A 24,300-nucleotide genomic window follows, 5' to 3' on the forward strand; every position below is an offset into this window, starting at 1 on the left:
AGTGTACTATTTTGAAGTTATGGTACTTAAGTGTCTCCCTGTGCCAAGTTATGACACTTGGGTTGTTCTTCTGCCGTATTAAATGTAACTTGGAAAAATATAAAAAATTTGAAGTTTTGTCATTGTGCAAGAATTAATCGACTTTGACCATGATCGATCACGTTATTTGGCCCAAGATTCGTACCTAAACCATGCCGAAACGGAGCTGGATACAACCAGGCTTCATCGGCCAAACTGAGCTCGAGCCTCCCTTTACCGAGTAAAAGGGTTTGCAACTAGGTTTGTTGGCTAGGCCTTGGGCCAGTCAACTGATCTTGTGGCTGATCTCGTGGTCATTCCAATGTCTTGTGCCACGAGTCATGGTCAGTCATGGTTAGTTCGAAATTAAACTGCGTTGAGTTTATTCGATTCATGGTTAATTATCGATTGTCATGTAATAGTATGGGATCAATCAATCCGTCTCGATTCACAGTTGCTTTGGATTGACTCATGGTCGTCCACGACTAATACAATGACCAGGTGGAATCACCCGTGATCGGTATATTGACCGGGTAGAATCGAGTCATGACTGTCTGCCAATCCATAAGGGTATGTGATCGTCCCACAACCGATTCTTATTGTCGAACAACTTTTCCATGGTTGAATACTCTATAACTAAACCTTTGGTTGCCGATTCCTAAACAAACTAATTGACTCATGACCGGCCCTTGAGCCGGCTCATGGTTTAGTCTCGCCATTGGTGTACTGGTCATTGGCCTACTAGTCAGGGCCAAAGTAAGTGTCAAAACCAAGGGTGTTACACATGCCAAAACCCTTAGGATGCAAGAAGCTCTTAGTTGTGTTGTCCATCTAGGAGAAAAGGAACACTTTAAAATGGACAATAAAACTATCTTTGAAGTACTATGGGTGCATTTGATTAGGCTTTGGAGGTAAAGAATTTGGAAAAATACAAGGATTTTAGATCAAAGGGATTTTCCAAAAGGCAAATAGTGTTTGGTAAAGTAACACAATGAGAAACTACTTTGACTTAAAAACTATTTAGAAACGTTACACTTTATAGATGACTTTTGTTATTATTATTATTATTATTATTATTATTTTGTAAACTCAACTGCTTGCAAGCCAAATTGGTTGCTAACCAGCCTCACTTGAGGTCGCCCAACCCTAGGCAAGGTCGCTTGGGTCGCGCAACCTTAGACGAGGTTGGTCAGCAACCATATTTGGCATCGTCAACCGCTTGAACCCTTATCGGTGAGGTTGTGAGGTTGAGACATTTTCGGAACTATGAAAGTTGAGCGAAGGCAAGTTGAAAGAAAAAAAATGTATTTGCATTTCGAAAATACTCAAAACTTAAAGCATCTTTGGATCTACCTTGGGTTAAAAGCTTTTAAAGGCTCTTGGAATTGTAATTGCATCTTCCTAAAGCTCTCCAAAAAGTTTGCCAAACGGTATTTGCATTTACCTAATAGGCTTTGGGAAAATGTTCTTAAGAGCATCCGTATATATGTGTCAAAAGAGTGTTCTTAGGATTATTCACCACATCTTACAAGATTGCAGAGGCTTTATTGAGTAAATGGCCAACTTAACCTTATTTTGGTGTTTTGGCAACCAATTGGAACGCAACTCATGAGAGAATGGGTACTTTACATGCTTTTTGGTCATCAGATATACACCTCATAGTTTTAACTTTTTAAACTTCTTCTTGACTCATTGAAGCTTTTATGTACTCTTTAGTTGCTTTGCAATGAAATGAAATATATTTTTTGACCAAAAATATATATATACGGGGAGCTACTTGGGTCGATGTGTAAATTACACCAAATTGCTCCATTTAATCCGGCAAAAAGGTGGAAACATCATTGTTTTGCCAATTTGGTCAATCAATAGGACAAGAGCAGTTGGGCCAGCAATTTCTAGGAAAGGATCGACTGAGGATTTGAGGGACGATGTTGATTCTTATGTGAACGACTGGAAAATAAGCACTAAAGCATAATCTTTCTCTCTGGTCTTTTCATAGATAAAGCTCTTGACGTTCGATGCAATAAATTCTTATATGTTACATGTAAAGGGAAAAAAATCCCTAAACGAAAATGCCTTTAGGCTTAGGTCATGTCAAGTGACATGTTATATGCATATGCTTATCACTGGATGGACATGTGACTGACTGGTGAGTTGATGTATTGTTTGAGATTGAATTACCTACATTTGGATCTTGTTTAAAATAAAGTTCATTCTATGACCCTATTTTAAAATTTCCCTATCATAGATATGGACTAATTTAGCATGCTTGTTATGTTTGGACATTTGTTAGCCCAACCATTGTTATGCGTTATGCTATTGTAATCTATTTCTTGTTAGAAAATCCTCTCATTATATTTTGAAATGGACAAAACCATCTGTTCTTTATTATTATTTGATAAATGCAATAATTTGTCTTATTTCAGGTAATGTTAATATGCTTTAACATTATTAATGAAATTCGAAGTATAAAGTGAAAAGATTGATAGAAGCTAAATGGAGCTTAGTAGAGGGTGACTGGTTCAAGAGAACAAGGGGCTTGAAGGTACTATAAACAAGGTAAACAACTGAGTAAAGTCTTGATCGCTAATGAATTAAGAAAGACAAAATGGATGGCAGTTCGTAAATCAACTACTCGTGGGAAGCTTGGATAGACTTATGAGAAGCGAATAGAAGCATCTAACCATATTAAATGTGGGAATTTCTTTTTACTAATAAAGAAGGTCAAAAGGAAATTAATGGGTAGCTTGAGGGTTGGAAATCCATACCGAATATTTAAAGTAGAATCAAATTGGTTATTATCGATTTGGTAGAAAAAACTATTACATAGTATGGCTAACTCTATTTGACAAAACCTCACCATTATCAATAAAATTTGATTGTATGGTGTGACCAAACCTATGGTGATTACGTCCATTATCTCCAACGACAAATTATTCCTCTAGAAGATTGTCTAACGACTTGTTTGGACACAAAAAACTATATAAGAGCATCAATGCATACCAAAAGAGACACTACAATGGAAAAACTAAGAAAGTTATGAAAACTGATATATTCTTATTCTTACTAAAAGTTGATATCGCATTACTCGTGGTTACTATTGGGTTACTCGTGGTTACTTGTGACTTACTCTATTGAGAGTTGTTTTTTGTAATATAATATGTGAGAAGTGTATGAGTATGTTAGCAGTGATGAATTATTGATAATGTGATCTATCAACTCTGGGTAGAAATTGTATGTGCTAAGTTGTAACAACCTAAGGGATTACTAGTGAATTTTAGCTTGTTGGTGGCAATTAGTTTGCAAAGTGAACGTAGGCTAAATCATAAGCCGGACTACTATAAGGTCTGAGTGCATCATCTTCAATCTCTTTACATATCTCATATTGTATTTTATAAAAGCATATTGTATTTGATATATATCAAACTTAACTTGTCTTATCCTGTAAAAATTGTTAAATTTTTAGAATCACCTGATTTAACCCCCTTTAAATTGCATTGTTAGCTACAACACACATGTTTTTCCATAATAATAAGATCAAGGCAACTTTCACAACTTTCAATTTCATTCATTGTCATCATCTCGAGAGCACACGAATAAAAGAGAATTATCATTGTCTAGTGTGGTATGAGATTTCGAAAATTGGATGCAGTCATGCAAAGGGCACTTAAAGCCGTTGCTCGATAGTCCAAAACCATCTCTAAAGAATTCACTAAGGCTCCGTTCATTTCGTGAAAAATAATTTCCGGGAAAACGTTTTCCGGATTTTACGGCATTCGTTTCACAAAAAATGAATTCCTTTGGGAAAATGTTTTCTATGAAAGGAAAAAATGTCTTCTAAATTAGGGGAAAATGTTTTCCACTTTTTAAAAGTGGAAAACATTCTCTTCACTTGATCTTTCCTATCTCACACCTCTACAAATCCTCACTTCCTCCTCCCCTTTCTTCTTCTTCTTTTATTTTTTTTTATTCGAATTATTTTTTAATTTTCTTTTTCTTTTTTAATTCAAGTTATTTTATTTTATTTTTATTTTCTTTATTTATTTATTATTTTATTTATTTTTCTTTTCTTTGTTGTGGCATCCCAAAATTTCATGGCAACCTCGGGATGCATTACGACCTATGAAAAGGTGATGGAAGTGTTATTGAATTATGTTATGGCCTTTAGACCAAAGAATTTTAATAGATTAATGCCGAGTATTTTAATGGAAAATTATTTGGGTAGAAATACATCTTATGTTAATGGATGATTAAGGTTGGTGCTATAGGACAATTTGATAAAGAAGACTTTGTTCTTGACTATGCACTTTATAGATTTGATTTTATGGATTAATGTCACAAAGTCTTTTGGCCATTTTATTATGCACTTAGGTATTTATTTAAATGAGGATTAAGATGTATTATTAAAAATAAACTTGGGCCATTTAAGTTTGGACTTTAGGCCCAAGTGAGATGGGCCTAAAGTGGGCCAAGAGGCCCGGCCCATAGAGCCATGAGGTGGTCAACGCATGGAGGGGGGAGGAGGAGCCGCATGGCCTCCTCCAAGTGTCTTCAACAAGGGAGACACTTGTCTCCTTCTTGGGGACAAGTGTCTCCCATGCAAAATGAGGATGCATGCAAGTATATAAACAACCAAAAAAGAGAGAGAGAGGGAGTGGCCGGTTTTGAGAGAGTGAGAGAGAGAGAGAGAGAGGGAGAGAGGGAGTTGCCGAGAGAGTGAGGAACCGAGAGAGAGGAGGAAGAAGCCGTGTGTCCGTCCGTCCGCTCGTCCGTCGCTCGTCACCGTGCATCCGTCGTCCACCGTCGTGCTCGTTGTAGCTCGGTACAAAGGCAAGTTGGGATCTATATTCTGCTCTTGCATGTTGTGTCTTGCTTGTGTGTTTGAATGGTGGTGAATCTCGGACGTTTAGTGTGTGAGAAACCGAAGCTTGAGTGTGTTGTTCTTGAAAATGTGTTCTGTTTTTGAGTGTGCCGCCTGACCCTGAATTTTGTAGAGGCTTGAATGTGAGTTTAGAGTCAGATTTTGGCTTCAACTTCTTCACGAAAGTTGTAGAAAACATCTCAAAGTATAACATACTAAAATTTGGTACAAAATGACTGAGTTTTAAGGGGTGAAACCCTTCCTCTAAAAAAACGCCAGATCTGAAACTGTTTTGTTGACCTCTTGATGGTTTTGTGGGTTACATGTCACTTTTTACCGAGGATCTCACTTTGACTTCTTCATGAAAGTTGTAGATAACATCTTGAATATTAACATACTCAAATTTGAGGGAAAATGAGCAAGTTTAGCCTAGTGAAACGATTTTCTTTTGAAGACGGCAGATCTGGAAGTACGGTACTGGACTCCCGAGACTTCGTGGACTATATGGTGATTATCCTTTGAGAATCTCACCTAGATCCCTTAATGAAAGTTGTAGGGGACCTCTTTAGGCAAAAAATATCAAAATTTCAGAGGAAATTATGGAAGATAAGTTGGTGAAACCTTGATTTTTCGGAGACAGCTAAACTGCACTGTTCGGTACTAGGAACAGGAGCTTCGACCGTCTATAGTAAATTATATAGAGCGAATATGGCCTAGATTTCTTCATGAAAAATCTACCTTAGGAGCTTGAATATCACCTGGTAAAATTTAATAATTTTTGGAGGTCATTTGGGTATTTTAATCGAAATATTTCAAGAACTGCGCAATCTGATTTTATCCGAATTTTGCATGCTGTATTGTGTGAGCTATATCTTCTTGTTTGAAGCTCTTTTGGGCATGTGTTCTTCATGAAATTGCTACCTTTATGTCTTGTCTATTACATGCTCTGATTGTATGATTTTTGAAGATCATATGGATATTTAATTTACATGTTTTCTGAAATTGTGTAAGCTGAAATTTGGTAAATTTCAAAAAGTCATGATGTATGGATTATTCTAAGTTGTATGGACCCCATGGATTGTATTGTCATAAGTGGTTGTATCTTGCTGCATGTATGATGATAATTGGAAATGCATATAAGAATCAAATGATGAAAATGATCTTGTTTGCCATCACATCATATGCCATGTTGAAATTGAGCTATAATTGAAAATGTGAACTATGATAAGTGAGAAGGCCGTTGGAGGTGTGAGCCGACGATGCCCCGGGAGTGTCAGGATGCCTGGCTAGGGAGTGTAAATGCCAATGCCCGGTGGCCTAGTGGCGTAATTCCGGAGAGTCCTCGGGAGTTTCGAGATGCCCGGTGGTATATGGTATGTAATTCCAGAGGAGGGGGGAATCTTGGTGGTATGTCGATACGTAATTCCAGAAGCCCCAGAGGTTTGTGCCCAGGAGGATGCCTCGTGATGCTAGTTGGGATGTGAGATGCCCGGAATGTGGGGGGCCGGATGCCCGGTTGTATTTTGAATACATGCTTGGAGGTTCCTCATGATGCCAGGATTGGGTGCGAGCGATAAATTGTGGGATGCAAACATTGATCCCTAGAAAGAAAAACTGATGAGATCCTTGTGAAATATAAGAATTGAAAATGAATCATGTGCATGGGTGTATGCATATGGCATGATGTATGATCGGCTTATGAAAATAAATTGATACTATTTGATATTGAAAATGCGATCATGAAGGCATGAATGGATCTCATGGTGATGTATGCTTGATAGAATGGATGATATAAATCATGGTGGTATGTGCACATATGGCATGGATATGCATGAATGCTTGATGATGAGTGCATGGTGGTATGTGCACATATGGCATGGTGATATATGCATGGATGCATGATGGTAAGTGCATGGATGTATGTGCACCTATGTCATAATGGTATGTGTGACATGATTATGGTAAGTGCATGGATGTATGTGCACATATGGCATGGTGATATATGCATGGATGCATGATGGTAAGTGCATGGATGTATGTGCACCTATGGTATGATGGTACATGTATGATATGACGGTGATGATTACATGAGGATGTGTGTACATGTGGTATGATGACATATGCATGGCTCCAAGGTAAATTATGCATGGATGCTTGAATGATATGTCTTATGCTATGATTGTTATGATTGTATTGTGTGATGTATTGGGTGGTTTATTGGGTCATTTACCTGCTGAGTGGCTGTATTTATCCCTTTTGGGGAATAATATTTCAGACTAGATAAGATACCTCTGCTGCCACTGTCACTGGTAAATGGATCAAGTGGTTGGATATGACCGCGAGGAGGAGGATAGCAAAGGAAGGAACTTTTGGACGTCGACACTGATCGATGGACTTTAAGTATACGACTGTTGAAGCAGATGTCGGTCATCTTTTGAAGTATAGCCAAGTATAGAAAACCATCACATTTCGATGTACTGACTAAAGATGTCCATCTGCTTTATGTAAATAAAAGTGTTCGGCTTTAACTTATATAAGATGTTTAGTTGGTGTGCATCATTTTCTGAATATAGGGAATGGAGTTGTTGGATATGCTTCCGTTACATGAATTGCGCAAGGGACCGATCTAAAAGATGTAAACCCCTAGGTTGCAATTGAAATGGTATCAGAGTGACATGTTATTAGGGAAAGTGAAAGGTAAGCGAACCGTGGCGACCCTAACGGATCAGGGGTCGTCGAGGGGTGTCACATTTGTTTCCCATTTTCTTCATTCTTGGCTAGTTGTCGGTTGGCGCCAAGCAAACCTCAAGCTCATTGATCTCAAGCTCACACTCGTCGATCTGGCGAGCCTCGAGCTCGACACTCGCGCTCGCCAATCTGGGGAGCAACAAGCCTTGTGCTTGTGTCACGGGTCGATCGATCTAGTGCTCCCTTGCCCGTGCGGCCTTAGGATTTCTCCCAAGTTAGCCTTTCTCACACTCGACTCACAAGGATCTTAGAGAGAGAAAACTCTAGAGAGAGAAGCTTTGGATTGTATTTCACTTGTGAAGGAGATAATACAATGAGGGGGATGAGACTCCTATTTATACAAAGACAATGCAAACCGTATCCATAGATCTTTCATCGATTTAAATGTGGAGATTACACATCCCCAACTACCAACTACTCGCATTTATTACATACTGTCGCGACCTAAATTTCGGGGTTTGGATCACCTATGGTTTGGCTAATGGATTGTTAAGCCTAGACTTAACTCGGGCTCTCCCAAGCCCATACCAAATCGCGACTTAGGTTTAAATTCTTAACATGCAAATGATTTTTAATCGGAGTCGCCACTAATCTATTTTATGGTAGGTCGATTAGAAACCCAAGTAAAGTAACGGAGATTTACTTTACTCCTACGAATCGAGATTTATGAGTTCGAGGACTTGGTTACACTAGACTATCCTAGTGCCCTTTCGGTACCTTTTTATTTCATTTTTTAAAAAAAAAAATGTTTATAATTGAATTGATTTAACTTTCTAACATGTGAGGTGATCATACATGTGCGCATACCACCAATTTAACACTCAAGAAAGCAATTAAATATTGCAAAACATACCTAGGAGCAACGAAAAGATCTGCATTGTTAAATCGGAATTCACATCAGCAGCCCTAGATATGATTTCTAATTAACACGCAATTTCAATTTTTGTTTTCACTTTATTTAATGAAAATCATGACTTATGCAATGCATGTTAATAATCTAATATGACATTGCAGCATGACCTAAACTATATGACATGAAGAAATGCAATAATTAAATGCAATCTAAATGACCTAATTCTAATGACATGCAATGCGATGCAATGACATACAAAATTATTTAAACTAAGATGACATGACATACAAAATTATTTAAACTAAGATGACATGCCGCATATAATTTAGCACGCGAGTTATATGTCATGAGACATTTATTAAATGATTTAGTCTAATGACGAGAAAGTTCTAATGAACCTAATAAAAACTAAATGACGTGCATTTGATATTTCTATTTAAAAATGCGAAAATGATCTAGCTAGATTAAAATTCTATCTAATTTAAACTAATGATTAAGTCACATTAAATCCTAATTTAAACTAAGATATTATCTTAATCTAACACGTAATTGATCTAATATGCAATGACGTGCGGAGCAAGCCCTAATGACATATGCATGATATTTTTTATCTTTTATTTTTATTTAAAATTCAAAATTTAAAATTGCCACGTAATTAAACATGCAACTAAAATCCTAAATTAATGCATTTTTTATATTTTTCAAACTGAAATCCTTATTCTAGATATGCAAGATAACAAGAAATATTCTAAAACAAACTAAATCTTAATTCAAATATTTTTTAGATTTTTTAGTGGTTTTTTCAAAACAATGCAATTACCAACTAAACATTAAATCTAAACTAATCAAGGCATTCAATCAAATAAATAATCAAAATAATCGAAAAAATAACATGTTGTCTCACAGGTCAAATTAACGATTATCCTAACCCTAATTATCACGACAAAGAGTTCAAAATAACCAAAAATTTGATCCGAATTCTTACGGATCAAATTAATAGTTATATTGATTCAACACTTAAAATACTATCAACAAATCCCAGAAATTATTATAAAAAAAAAAATGATCCGAGATCTTACGGATCAAATTAGTAATTACAATAATTCTAGGGAATATCCTGTGGATAATGCCTACAAAATCCATAAAATAAAGATTAACCCAAAAACTTAAAAGAAATAAATAAAATAAATAGAAAAAGAAAAATAAAACTACCTAATTTCTTTTCCTTTTTCTTCCTCTTGTTTTTTTCCTAAAACCTTGCTCGTGGATCTTCAGGGGCAGCAAGTCGTCGGTCCGGCAAGGGGAACTCTGGCGAGGCAAGGCAAGTGGGCGTCTGGCGCGGGCAGTGAAGATTGACGCCGGCAAGGGACTTCGGCGAAGCAGGGCACCGGCAAGTGGCTCCGGCAAGGGCGGCTGCAGGCGACGCGAGGACGTGGAGCGCAGCTACTGGGCGTTACGGACGAAGGGCTGGCGAGCGACCAAGGCGAGGCGGTAGCAGCTGCAGGGGCACCTGGTCGTCGCGGGTCAGTGCGGGCTGAGCAGGGGCGGCGTTGGGCAGATCTGCCTCGGGTCTGGTCTCGGTAGAGCTTCGGTGGGGAAAGACGCCGGCAAGGAGCTCCGGCGAAGGGGATCAGCGGGCGGAGGCGCGAGCTGCTGGAGCGAGGCTTGCTGTCGGGCGCCGGGAACCAAGGAGGCGTGCGACGGCTCGGTGACAGGGCTGACGCTCGCAGGTGGTGCTCGCGGAGGTGTTGCTGCGGCGAGGTCCGGCAGATTGTGGGCTTCGGGTTCCAGGCGGCGTCGGCTGAGTGGAGGCGGTGTGCATGGACGGACGCTCCAAAAGAGGGTGAGCGGCGAGGCGCGGTAGTGTCGAGCAGAGAGGGCGTCGGATCAATGGCGTCCTGACTGGAACAGCAACGTGGGCAGCAAGTTGGGAAGACGATGAACAGTAGGGGTCAAATCACCCCTTTACTTTTCTCCTCTCTCTCTCTCTCTCTCTCTCTCACATGTCACTCTCCCTCTTCCTTTACTTTTCTGCAGAAGCTTTTTGCTTTTTTCTCTTCTTTCCTTTTAACCTCCACGGATGGCTTCTCTCCCCTTTCACTTTTTCTGAATTTTTAAAAAAAGAAGCTCCTCTCATCTCCACATACCCGATTGCTTTTTATAGGTAATCTTCGTAGAATATTTTATCTCGTTTTTTCAATATACACGAAGATAATCTATAACCTCCCGATCACCCAAAATCTTATTATTTTCCTTATCTCCTGAATATCTCTAATGATTTTATTGCCTATTGATAAAGATGAGATTGCAATGCGATTTTCTCAATCTTCAAAAAAATCATCGAATATTGCATCAAATTTCAATTTTTCACAAGATAATTGATTTAAAAAAACAATGGGCTTGGGCTAATTTGCTCATTTCACGGGCTTAGTCCGACTTGTCAATTTAAGTTCAGAAACATTAATTCGAAGCCATCCACCATTACTCCAATAAATAAAAATGCAAAATATGCAAACTAAATGTACCTAAAATTATATATTGTGCAATTAATATTTTTTTTCAGGGATAAAATTAACCCTAATTTTTATGCTATAAATGACTAAATGAGTTACCAAAATTTAGGTGTCAACACATACGAATACATTTACGGTATCGCCCGTCCCTAGGAGTATTCTAGAAGACTCAAGAAAACCCTAGGTCTTGAGGATACAAGCCGAGGGTCGCTTGATCCATAGACATGTCACGGCCGTCCCTTAGAGCCCTTTTGGATCATTATTCTTTCGGGCTGTGACATTCTCCCCCACCTAATCAGGCGACGTCCTCGTCGCGTCTTTGGCATGGAAAGCGTCGATCTCCTTCTTGAACTGCCAAAGACTCTCCGTGGGCTCTCAACTTGCTTCGCTCTTCGGAAGACTCTTCCATCGGATCAAATGTTCTCGCTTGGTCACGCAATACCGCTTTCGTATGACTTGATTCGCCATGATGCTCTCTACTTCTCGGTCATATGAGGTTTTTGCCCCGAGTGGCGCCTGTTGAGATTCCCCTTGATTCGGATTTTCCTCATCAACTTGGAAAGGCTTAAGCATACTCACATGAAAAACCGGATGTACCTTGAGTTTTGGTGGTAACTCTAGCTTGTATGCAACCTTTCTGATCCGTTGTAGCACATGAAACGGCCCCCCGTAGCGACGGAACAACCCCTTGTGCACATCTTTGTATCGAAGAACCACGTGCAGCTTGGCAAACACTTGGTCCCTGACCTAGAACTCTATATGCCATCACTTCTTGTCAGCCCACTTCTTCATACGCTTGAAGGCCTTGTGTAGACATGCCTTTGCCAAGTCGGCTTGCTCCTGCCAATCCTTGGCGAATTTGTATGCGGACGGACTACTCTCTCGATATCCCGATGTGATTGAACTCGGGGTATTTGGTTGTTGCCTAGTTGTGATCTCGAACGGGCTCTGGCCGATTGACTCACTCCACTGCAGATTGTAAGAGAACTGGGCTACATCAATCAACTTTGCCCAATTCACTTGCGTTGTACTCACATAGTGTCGGAGATAAATCTCCAAGAGTGTATTGACCCGCTCCGTCTAACTGTCAGTTTGGGGATGCAAACTTGTGGACATATTTAGCTTCGACCCTAGTAGCTTGAATAACTCGGACCGGAAGCGCCCTGTGAAACGAGGATCACGATCGCTCACGATCATTTGTGGCACTCCCCAGTACTTGACCACATGCTTCATGAACAGCTTGGCTGCCTCCTCGGCCGAGCAATCCTTCATTGCAAGCACAAAAGTTGCGTACTTGGAAAACCTGTCCACCACGATCATGAGAGTCCGACACCCTTCGGACTTTGGCAGGTTGACGATGAAATACATGGAAACACTTTCCCATGGACAAGTTGGAATGGGAAGTGGCTCCAACAAGCCTGGAGATGAATGCTGCTCTAGCTTGTCTTGTTGACACACCAAACAAGTCTTCACATAAGCTTCCACACCGTCTCGCATTTGCGGCCAATATTACCGATCTTCGACAAGGGTTAAAGTGTGGTGGATCCCATGATGACCCACTCACTTCGAGTTGTGGCACTCACACAAGATCTCATTCCTTAGCTTCCCATGGAAGGGTACGTATAGTCGCTTTCCTATGGTGTAGAGGAGTTCGTCTTCATACCATAATTGTTGGGTCTTGCCCTCCTTCGCATACCTAATTAGCGCTTGAGCTCTTGAGTCATGCTTCAATCCCTCTTTGATGCGTTCAACCCAAAGACAACTCGGTCTACTAATCGTGCTGCTCATCAACTCCATCTTCCGACTCAGCGTGTACGCCACGGAGTTGGCCTTCCCCGGCTTGTACTCCAACGCGTAGTTGAACTCCGCTAGGAAGTCTTGTCATGACCCGAACCTCGAGCACATGCACATCCCTCAGTGGTCGATAAAATTTGTGATGTCTTAGGAATTGTCGCCGACTCGTTCAGTTTATGGCACACGTGGAAACGTAATCACAATCTCCAAACAACATAAAAGGGGGATAGAAATGTAGGGTGATATTTTCATAAAACACGCTTATAATACAGCAACATATATATACAAAAAAGTCCAACATCACATGGATCTATTTCGAAAGGAAGAGCTTCTAAGCTATCTACGCTCTGAGCTCTTCATCCATGGGACCAGAGTCCCTTCCGATCCTGTCAGACTTCTTTACAACAAAAAGGGTGAACTATCATCCATTGTCCAAACTAGACGGAAGACTCATTGACATCTAGCAGAGACTAAACAAAAACCTAGCTTTTACTTCTTGCGAACCCTTGCACTTCTCTTGAGAATCCTCCATCTAAGGACCTAAAATGGTTATACAATAACCAATTAGACAATATCTTAGCGAGTCCATCCCCTAAATCCCAATTAGGATAAAAGTACACCCGCATGCAATCTAACCATATCTCTGCCAAACTCACGTAACCTTAGTGGTTGTCTTGCATGTCAGTACCGTTCAATTTGCATATAATTGTATTGAAATCATGCATCATTGGAATATCTCGACATGTATACACATATAAACATATATCATCACTGATTCATTGGCCCCGATTACTAGACTAAATTGTTATGATACGTCCTATACTGCACCACACAATTCCGTCTCCTAATCAGGCCCCTCAATCTCAATCATTCATGCGTTCCAATTGGTTATGACCCACCGATCACGGCTGACTCAACAGTCAGCAATCTTCCGGCTTAACCGGGCTTCGTCTCGCACCATCAAGTACGGCTACATCTACATCTAGACGGCATTCCTCAAAGGAGCATCGATCCAGCCTCCACTGCAACCGGCATCTGTTGACTTGGGACATTCCTGAAGGAGCATCGTCCGGCCCCAAAGGCTCGTGATGGCATCTCATATCATTCATGCATTCTTCAATTTCGTCCCGAGACACTGTGCATTGCATTCAAATGCATTAATTAAAATAGTGATCCCGGCTTATTTTCTTCATATTAGAAATGCATGGTAAAATAATTGTGTGTGGGAACACGGTCATATCGAACCAGAAAATTTGTATTATCTCTTTTAAAATCCCACATTTTTATATAATACTTAAAAACACTTTCAGTGTCCAAAACCTAACACCTTGTATTTTCCAATTAAATACCAAAATTCTAACAATTTGAATTAAATATTCATAATTAGCAACCATCACTTAATTGCACAATTTAATAGTCAATAGCATAAATAGAACATACTACTGTAATCAGCATGAAATTCCAATCATTGGCTATCCCATATAATTTCCAAAAATATTAAATATTTAATTAAAGTATAATTAAATCATTTAAATTAATTATTTAATTAATTGCCATTTATGATTTTTCACTAACAATTCAATTCAATTATAACTAGAACCAATTGTCAAGATACCTAACTAAACTAATGTCTTACAATACCCTTATAATCTAGTCATTTAACTACATATTTAAAGTTCTAAAGTCTAACCAACCTAACTAAATATTTAAATCTCTAACTAAATAATCTAACCAACTTAACTAACTAGTCTAACTATCTAGTTTCATCTCAACTAACTACCTAACTAATTATTATCCTAACTAAACTAGTTTCTAATCCTATCTAACTTAATCATACTCTTAATGAATGTAATCAACTCGTAATCAGAAATTAGGAAATTGACTCACCTAAACTAATAGTTAAAGACCTTCAGCGATGGCGGAGCGGAGGCGGTGAGGTCTCGGTTTAAGGAGGCGCCGAAACACCTCCGGATGGCCCTGCTCAGGCTAGCAATGACCAAGTCGAGCAATGACAGCGTGAGCTCCTTAGAGGCGAGATGGCGGCACCATGGAACAGTTCGGTCGACTGGCGAGTTGCTAGTGAGGATGGTTGAGAGGTGATTAACGGCCACACAAAGGAGAAATGGAACATGAGGACAGCTTGGCTGGTGTTATTGCTGGTCCGGAAAATCTGCAGTGCTAAAACAGAGCATCCTTTGTTTTTCGGTTGCTGGCTTAGTCGATTCAGCAGAGATAGAGGAAGCCAAACAGGGGCCGGAACTCTTAAAGAAGAAGAAGACAAGGGACTTCACGGCTAAGAAAAGGAAAGGAAAAGGAAAGAAAGAAAAGGAGAGGGAGAAAGGGGTGTAGTCGCATGGCGCAAGAAGGGGGGAATACACGCGGATGGGGAGAGAGGGAAAGAGAAAAAGGACCATGGAGGGTCCCCCTCCCCATTTTCCACAAGCCAAGGGTCCTTATTCCATGGAAGTTAAGCCCCTTTCACTTTCATGTGACCCACCACTTCAAAGCAAACTTATCTTCTCCAAACGAAATTCAAATAGTGGTGGAATTCCTTGTGGTGTGCCTACATCCGAATTTGGCCTCCTTTCCATTAGCTTTTCCATTTTTCATTTCACCATTTCATGACCTTAGTTAATAAGAATAAAGTCTTATTTAAATCTTCATAATTCCCATCTCCAAAGGTTCCTCATTAACGACCAAAATCCCCTTACATTACGGCATTTTTCCAATTTCACTTGCTTGCTGTAATTCGAATTTCCCACCAAGATTTCACCTTCGTCAAAAGGTCTTGAGAGGATGCATTGACGTTCCCAGAATTAATTATGACACGGTAGGATCCTCAATTTCTGAAATCGGATTAAATTTCGCAGTTAATTTCAGTCGGGCGTGATTTTAGTATGACTTAAACCATCGAGTAGTTTTTAGGAAATTTTTTGTGCAATCGACTCATGTTGATTATTTTCGAACCACGATGTACATCTTTGACTCATTGGTGACTCTCGGTTGTCGTGAAAATCTCAAGATTTCATTTACGGACACAAGGTACCAAAACGACAGAAAAATCAATTTAGTGCCGATCGACAAGAATTTTGTAATTAGGTGGAATTACCCTTGCCTAATTACATACCTCAGTCCAATTGACCTATTTCCGTTTTCTGATAAATTTTTTACAGTGCCACAACGACCCTTTCAGACTAACACTGTCACGTTCCGAAATCTGAGTGCATACACATCTCTCTATGGTCAATACAATTTTGCAACATCCCATAAACTATTGCCGACTCATTCATTTTATCAGGCATGCGGAGACGTAATCATAAACTCCAAACAATAGAGAAATGAGATAACAAACATAATATTATATTTTCACAAACCACACATATTTTTACAGTAGCATTTATATACAGAAGAGTCTAACACAACATGGTATATTTCAAAATGAAGAGCTTCTAGGCTATCTACACTTCGAGCTCCTCGTTTATGGGCCAAGTCTCTACCTACGACCCTGCCAGACTCTTCGATAGATAAGGGTGAGTGGTCACCCATTATCCAGATCATACGGTAGACCCGTCAATATCTGGTAGAAGTTACTGAGGCATCCATACTTCATTGCCTATAGTCTTCTGCTCCTCGCCTGTCCACCCTCCATCTAGGGACCTAAAAGATTTAGCCCACTACGGGGTGAGATCACATCTCAATGAGTTCCTCCCCTAAATTTCAATTAGGAGAAGAGTACACTCTACATGCAATCTAATCATCTTCCCCACAACTCCCTTAACACCCGTATTTCCCTACATGTTAGTGTAAATCAAATCGTACATAACAATATCGAGATTACACATCATATGAACACTTTAACATGTGTATATGTAAGGATATAAATATCAAAACAATTATACGTGCCCTCAATTACCAGACTAAATTGTTATGGCATGTCCCATACCTCACCACACAATTCCATCTCCTAATTAGGTCCCTCTCTTTCGATCATTCATACGTGTAAAATGATTTCAATACATTAGCCACAACCAAAACAACATATAGCAGTCTTCTGATATGACCGGGTATCGTCTCGCATCATCGAGCACGGCAACGTTTACATCTAGACGGCATTCCGATTAGGAGAATCAGTCCAGCCTCCACTGCGACCGGCATCCATTGAGTTGGGGCATTCCTGAAGGAGCATCGTCCGGCTTCAAAAACTTGTGACGAATTCTTATGTCATGTATGCATTCACCCAATATCACAATTCAATGATCAATTGCATATTTCATTCACAACATCAATTAAGTAAATTTCCAGCAAGAAATACTTTGAGAACAATTATAACTCACTACTGACAGAAATTGTCCATTTGCGCACTTCCGAGTTTAAAACCAGAAACCAAGTCAAATGAGTTCGAAAAATTCTTAAACTTGAGTATGTTGTAAAGGACACCTGAATGAACATTTTTTTTTTTATGAAGACACCGAGACCTAGATCCTTCTAGATTTGGCCCAGTAATTCATTCAATCCAGCACCAAAATCGGGTCAATTTCCAAAAGGTCTGTTTTCCGAAATTGGCTTGGTTCGAGGTCCAAAACACGTCTGTTTGATATGAAATTTGAGTATGTTAGAAGATATAACAAAATTTTTTTGTAAATAAACTATTTAGCAATTCTAAACCTAAGGGTCAGTAACAGCTCTTAGAATCCTAATAGGTCAGGACTTCCAGTATAGTCCGACTTTCTGTTTAAAGATAAAGGAGTTAAAAAATTTCTCTTTTAAATTCCCAAAAATCATGAGAAAAATATATGTTATGATTGAAGATGTCTAAAACATTTCTTCAAAAGGAAATCACTTCAAAATCATAACATATCTCAGTCTACAAAAATAGCAAACCATAAATGTCTAAAAATCAGTTCTAGAGAACAGCCCCTGTCTTTGGCTAAACTGTCCTCTAAAGCACTAACTTGCTATTTAAACTAAAACTAAACTCTTCCATGACTAATCTAGCCTTTCTAAACTAACACTAAACTATATTTAACATCATCTAAAAATTTCTTAACTTATTTAAATTCCTAAATATAGGTACATAGCCCCTAATCAAGTCTTAGAAAAACAACTCACCTACTAAGAAAACCTAAGGTTGCACTTGTTGATTGAGCAGCAACATCCAATCTGTGACCTCTAGGGACACCAGAGTAGCTCCGGTCAGCTTGGAATAGGGCTGGGAAGCCCTTGGCTCACGACGGAGAGGGCTGGCTCTCAACCGGTGGAAGCCGAGCGATGAAGAACTTGTAACCGCAAGGGCGCGGCTGCGACATGATGGCGCTAGCTTGCTTGCTGGTGGCTGGACAGCAACACAGGGGAAGGTTTTGGGTCCTTCGGTGGTGAAGTTGGGCTGCAACAGAGGAGGGGTGTGCTGAGGTGCGGTTGTGACACGAACGGACAGAGCTGCAGAATTTTCAGTATAGAGAAACTAGAGTGGCGCCTGTTCAGGTGAGTTGTTGGCTTACTGGCGAGGGGATTTGGTTCTCAAATGAATCCCAAGACAGAGAGAAGTGGAACATGAAGGGCAGTTCAGGTTAGGGATGGTTGCTACTCTAGCTTTGGCAGCACCGAAATAGGGGACTCCTCTGTTTTATTGCTGCTATTTTGAGCTGGTCAGCCATGAGGAAGCCGAAATAGAGGACTGCAGCTTCATCAGAAAGGAGACAAGGGTTTTTTGGCTAAGGGAAGAGAAAGAAAAGGAAAAGGAAAGGGAAAAGAAAGGAAAGAAAGAGGGAAGTGTTGCACGGCTGCAAAGGGGAACATCGCACGGATGGGGAGAGAGGAGGAAAAGAAAAGAAATCCATGGGGCCCCTCACCACAAATTCCAAGTCACATGATCCTTTTTTCCATGGAAAATGGTCCCTGTCACTCTCATGAGGCCCACCACCTTTAAACACACCTATCAACCCCAAATGAAACTCAAATGTTGAAGAAATCCATGGTGTTGGGCATTCATACGAATTTGCCTTCTTTCTAGAAGCTCCATCTTTTTCCATTTTACCATTTCACAACTTAGCTAATAAGGATAAATTCTCATTTAAATCCCTATAATTTCTCTCTCTAAGGGTTCCATAATAAAAAAAAACCAAAAGTCCATTTAAAATAAGGTCTTTCTTCCAATCCTTTAATTTGTTGCATTTGGAAATTTTCACTGATAATTCCCGTTGTCAATAATTCTTGGAAAGATGTAACAATATTCCTAAATTTAATTGTGACACCTTAAAGTTCTCAATTTCTGAAATTGGAATAAATTTCGCAATTAAATTCAGTCAGACGTGGTTTCAGCGCAACCTAAACTATCAGGTGGTTTTTGAAAATTTTCGGTGCAATTGACTTGTGGCCGATTATTTTTGAGCCACAATGTACATCTTCGACTCATTGGCTATCCTTGTTTATCGTGAAAATCTCAAGATTTCATATACGAGCATAGGGTACCAAAACAATAGAAAAATCGGTTTAGTGCCGATAGACAAGGATTTTGTAATTAAATCTAACCACCCATGCCTAATTACATACCTCAGTCACATCGATCTATTTCCGGTCTCTGATATATTTTCGACTGTGTCACAATAACCCTTGCAGACTAACATGGTCGAGCAGTCGATTCCTGGTTGAATTCTCAAGCCTGTTGCATTAAAATCCCTTAATGACTTCTCCAACTAGTCTAGTTATCTCATGAGTGATCGGTTCAGAGAATAGCACTATAGACACGTTGATGAAAAGCCTGATTTATTCAATTGAAAACAGAAGTAGAAAATTAGACTGTTACAAACATGGTCGAGCAGTTGATTCTTGGTCGAATTCTCAAACATGTTGCATTAAAATCCCTTAATGACTTCCCCAACTAGTTTAGTTATCTCATGAGTGATTAGCTCAGAGGATAGCACTATAGGCACGTCAATGAAAAGCCTGATTTATTCAATTGAAAACAGAAATGGAAAATCAAACTGTCACAAGTCTTGCCATCGAGCTTGCTTTGGACTCAGCTTCTTCTGGGTTTGGAAATAGCTCGTGGCCACGTTATCCGTCCTCACGACGAACTTCGATCCTAGGAGATAGTGCCTCCACGTCTAAAGGCAGTGGATCACCGCGGTCATCTCCTTTGAACGGTATACCGACGCTCGGTATCGTTCAACTTTCGAGACTCATACGCCACCGGATGGCTATCTTGCATAAGCACACCATCAATAGTAGAGGTGAGCATGATCCGGGTTGGTTCGGACCACGCCCTAACCCTAGGACCAACCCGTACAGTGTCAGTCCTCAATTTTTAGGACCGAAGACCGACCCTATTGAGCCTGGGACCAAGGACCTAATCGACCCAATGGGTTTGGTCTGATTCTAGGGTCAACCCGGGACCGATCGATAATTTTTTTCCTCTTATTTTTTATACTCCCTAAAAAAACAAACCTACAAATTCAAATTACAATCCATCGACAATGCAGCATTGTGCAACTAAACTATAAATACCAATACATATTTAGCAAATTTAAGATGACACAATAATAGAAATTTCGTACTCAAGTAACCGCTCATCAAGATATGGGACAAGATGGAAAGTTCTTGTAATCATCTATCTTTAATATTCATAACACCATATGCAAAACCGTTTTCCTGCATTTGATCATATAGAGTCCACTCAACCAAAAAATGAGCTTCACACCACTTGACTAGCATTTGATTATGTAGAGTCTACTCAATCAAAAAATGAGCTTCACACCACTTGACTAGCAAATCACCATAGCAACTGCAGTACTACTCTACTCTTCGAAAACTTCTACCATTTGACACAAATTGAAAAGCAAAGTGCAGCTGAAATTCATTAGTAAAATATAATTAAACCATAAAAAATTCAAAATACTCAATATAAACCATGAATATATAACTTCACATCTTGTTAATTCACTTGAACTTCTAAACACCTGAAAACAAAACAAACGGCACATAATTTTTTTTTTTTGGTAACATAATTAATACTCAACAAAAGTTTTAAATTGAAATTACTATTAGTGCTATTGATAGAACATCTCAATATAATATAATATAACAGACATTTTACTTAGGTTTGAATATATAAAAGAATTATAAATAATATAATATAATATAATATAATATAATATAATATAATATAATATAATATACATTGTTAGTCCTGGAATTTCAGGACCAAGGACCGACCCAGTCCCCTTGAGAACCGGACCAGGATCGGCAGGGTTGGGCCGGTCCAAGGTTAGTCTAGGGTCGACCCTAGACCACCACTCACCCATAATCAATAGCATAATCTGATGTGTCAGTCTCTACCTCATAAGGCTTGGTGTGATCGGGCAACACCAAGACAGGCTCTTTGGTCATGGCCTTCTTCAGTCAGTCGAATGCCCTTTGGCATCGATCCGTCCACTCCCACGGCTTCTCCTTCTTCAGCAGGTCTGTGAGCGGTACGATGATGCTCGAGTAGCTCCGAATGAATCGCCGGTAGTAGTTGGTGAGGCCCAGGAACGACCTCAACCTCGTCACCTTCGTCGGCAGCTCCCATTTGATGATCAATTGAATCTTTGCCTTATCCATTCGCACTCGTCCACCCCCGACGATGTGCCCTAAGAATGGAACTTCTTCTTGGGCAAACGCACACTTCTCACGCTTAACATACAACTCATTCTCACGCAAGACTTGGAAGACCAGCCTTAGATGCTCAACATGCTCCTCAAGCGTCCGACTATAGACTACAATATCATCAAAGTAAACCACTACAAATCAGTCTAGGAACGGGTGGAGTACCTTGTTCATGAGCGTGTGGAATGTAGCCGAAGCATTCGTCAAGCCGAACAGCATCACGAGGAACTCGTAGGGTCTATACCGCATCACACATGCGATCTTCAGCTCATCCCCTTCAACGATTCGAACTTGATAGTAGCCTAATCGGAGATCCAACTTGGTAAACCATTGAGCTCCACCAAGTTGATCGAAGAGATTTGTGATGAGCGAGATCAGGTACTTGTTCTTCACGATTAGCTTGTTAAACGCTCGGTAATCGATGCACATCCGAAGTGACCCATCGTGCTTCTTTTGGAATAGAACTGGTGCACCGAACGAAGCCTTGGACGACCGAATATACCTCGCATCAAGCAACTCCTTGAGGTACTTCCTCAACTCTTTCAATTTAGGGGGCGCCATGCGGTAAGGCGCCATGGTAAGCGTCGAGTGTTAGGCACCAGCTCAATCCGATGATCCACCTCTCTTTGAGGTGGTAGCTTCTTCAGCAACTCCAAGGGCATCACCTCCTTGAACATGTTGAGGATGTGGGTCACTTCCGTGAGGACTTCGCTCCCTTCACCCTTCTTGTTCTCCACATTCAAGGCTGCAAGGATTGTCACCTCACCCTTCATTGCTCCCTTGGTGAGTTGCATAGCCGACATCATCCTCTGATCATGGTCCGATTTGCGATGGACCGGGATTACGCATTGACAATGCTTGTCCAACACGTATATACACTCGGCAAATGGCAATATAACAACATGGATCTTATCTAGGAATTTTATCCCAATGACAAAGTCGTAGTCGTCAAGAGGAATTACCTCTAGAGTCTCCTTACTCTTCCATGGCCCGAGTTGTAGCTCTACGTCCCTCGCGACACCGATTGCAAGGACTTCCTTGGAGTTTACCGTCTTGAGCCACCCTGCTCCCTTCTCAACCCGTAGGTTAAGTCTTTTCGTGGCTTGTTCCGATATGAAGAGGTCGGATGCTCCCGTGTCTACGAGCGCACTCATTATAGACTCTTTGATCTTTAGATCCGCGAACATCAAGCCTTTAGGCTCCTTCACCTTCTTGGACTTGATGGTGCTAAGGAGTTGTAGTGAACCCAACTGCGATTCCTCTTTAGGATCATCCTCCTTACACAGGGCGGCCAGCTTGGCCTTGTTCGGGCAATCTCGTGCCATGTGTGGACCATCACAAAAGAAACACTTGTAAAAGTGTACCTTCCTTTGTCCTCCTCTGCTCGACTCAGCATGAGCTCTGTGAGGACTAGTTGGTGGTCTACCTCTGGTCGAGCGGTTGTATCTCCCTCGATCTCCCCCACCAGTTTTTTTTTTCCCTTGGACGCGAGTCCGATCAGGATGTGGAAGGCGCTTCCCATAAGCGGGAAAGTAGTTTCGTCGGAACTCCTCAATGAATCTACCCCAGGTCATGATAGGATCTCCACACCTATCATCCGACCGACGACACCACCACAACAAAGCACTATCTGCTAAGTACATAGATGTAGTGTTTACTCGTGTTTGGTTGTCGTTAATCCCCATGGCTTGAAAGCACCGCTTCATGTACCATAGGAAGTTGTCCACATCTTTGGCCACCCACAAGCCCTTGAATTCCTTCGGCTTCAGCGTGCCCACTCGTGAACCTTGCACAGTGATCACCCCCATTCATGCATTAGCTTCCGATGCAATGAGCTTACTCTTGAGCTCCGTTATCCCCGCGCGCATGGCCGCCATCATGGCCTCCAAGGGCTCTTACCGTTGTGCGAGTTCTTCCTGTAGGGTCTCCAGCAACTTGTGTCGGAGCTTTCCCATGCCGGTCTTGAGCTCTTGCACCTCCACAACAAGCTCCTCCCTTCCGGCGTCTACTCCGTCCACGGTCTGGGTCAGGTCATTAACCGATCCTTAGACATCGGTGACGAACAACTCTAGTTTCGTCATCCATTGTGCAAGATCCCTCGTTGGATCCCTTGAACTCGAACCACCACAGTTCTTCTTGCCCTTGGCAGCGTCCTTGTCGGCGTTCCTCCCACGATCAACGCAGTCACCACCCATGGCAAGCGCCTCATCGAGTTGTGGATCAATCATTATGCTTGCGCTTGGAAAGACTTACTTTGATACCATTTGTCACGGGTCGATCAATCTAGCGTTCCCTTGCCCGTGCGGCCTTTGGATTTCTCCAAAGTCAGCCTTTCTCACACTTGACTCACAAGGATCTTAAAGAGAGAAAACTCTAGAGAGAAAAGCTTTGGTTTGTATTTCACTTGTGAATGAGATGATACAATGAGAGGGAGGAGACCCCTATTTATACAAAGACAAGGCAAACCGTATCCGTAGATCTCTCCTCAATCTAACGGTGGAGATTACATCTCCCCAACTACCATCTACCCCATTTATTATATACGAATACATTTACAGTATCGCCCATCCCTAGGAGTATTCTAGAAGACTCGAGAAAACCCTAGGTCTCAGGGATACAGGTCGAGGGTCGCTTAATCCATAAACATGTCATGGCCGTCCCTTAGAACCCTCTTGGATCGTCATTCTTTTGGGCTGTGAAACTTTTCCGCGAGCTTGAGGCTCACCGGTGGCCGGTCACCAAGAAAGAAGGAGAGAAAATAAAGGAAAAGAAAAAGAAAAAAAAAAAAATTAATAATAGATTTTAAAAGTTAAAAATAATTAAAAATCATTTTTTTTAAAATATGAAAAATCCATTTTAAAAATAAAATA

General features: G+C 40.6%; 2 long non-coding RNA genes across 2 annotated transcripts; both read right to left on the reverse strand.

Moving 5' to 3' along the window:
• Positions 1–13,012: 13,012 nt before the first annotated feature.
• On the reverse strand, positions 13,013–15,065 carry LOC120294671. The gene is made up of 2 exons (XR_005551898.1): positions 14,675–15,065; positions 13,013–13,922 (listed from the first exon to the last, which is right to left on the reverse strand). It is a non-coding gene; the product is annotated as an uncharacterized LOC120294671 (long non-coding RNA).
• Positions 15,066–16,687: 1,622 nt separating this feature from the next.
• LOC120294227 lies at positions 16,688–18,562 on the reverse strand. The gene is made up of 2 exons (XR_005551722.1): positions 17,897–18,562; positions 16,688–16,989 (listed from the first exon to the last, which is right to left on the reverse strand). It is a non-coding gene; the product is annotated as an uncharacterized LOC120294227 (long non-coding RNA).
• Positions 18,563–24,300: the final 5,738 nt, after the last annotated feature.

The sequence above is a fragment of the Eucalyptus grandis genome, chromosome 6, assembly GCF_016545825.1.
Source record: "Eucalyptus grandis isolate ANBG69807.140 chromosome 6, ASM1654582v1, whole genome shotgun sequence".
In the NCBI taxonomy this organism is placed as follows: domain Eukaryota; kingdom Viridiplantae; phylum Streptophyta; class Magnoliopsida; order Myrtales; family Myrtaceae; genus Eucalyptus; species Eucalyptus grandis.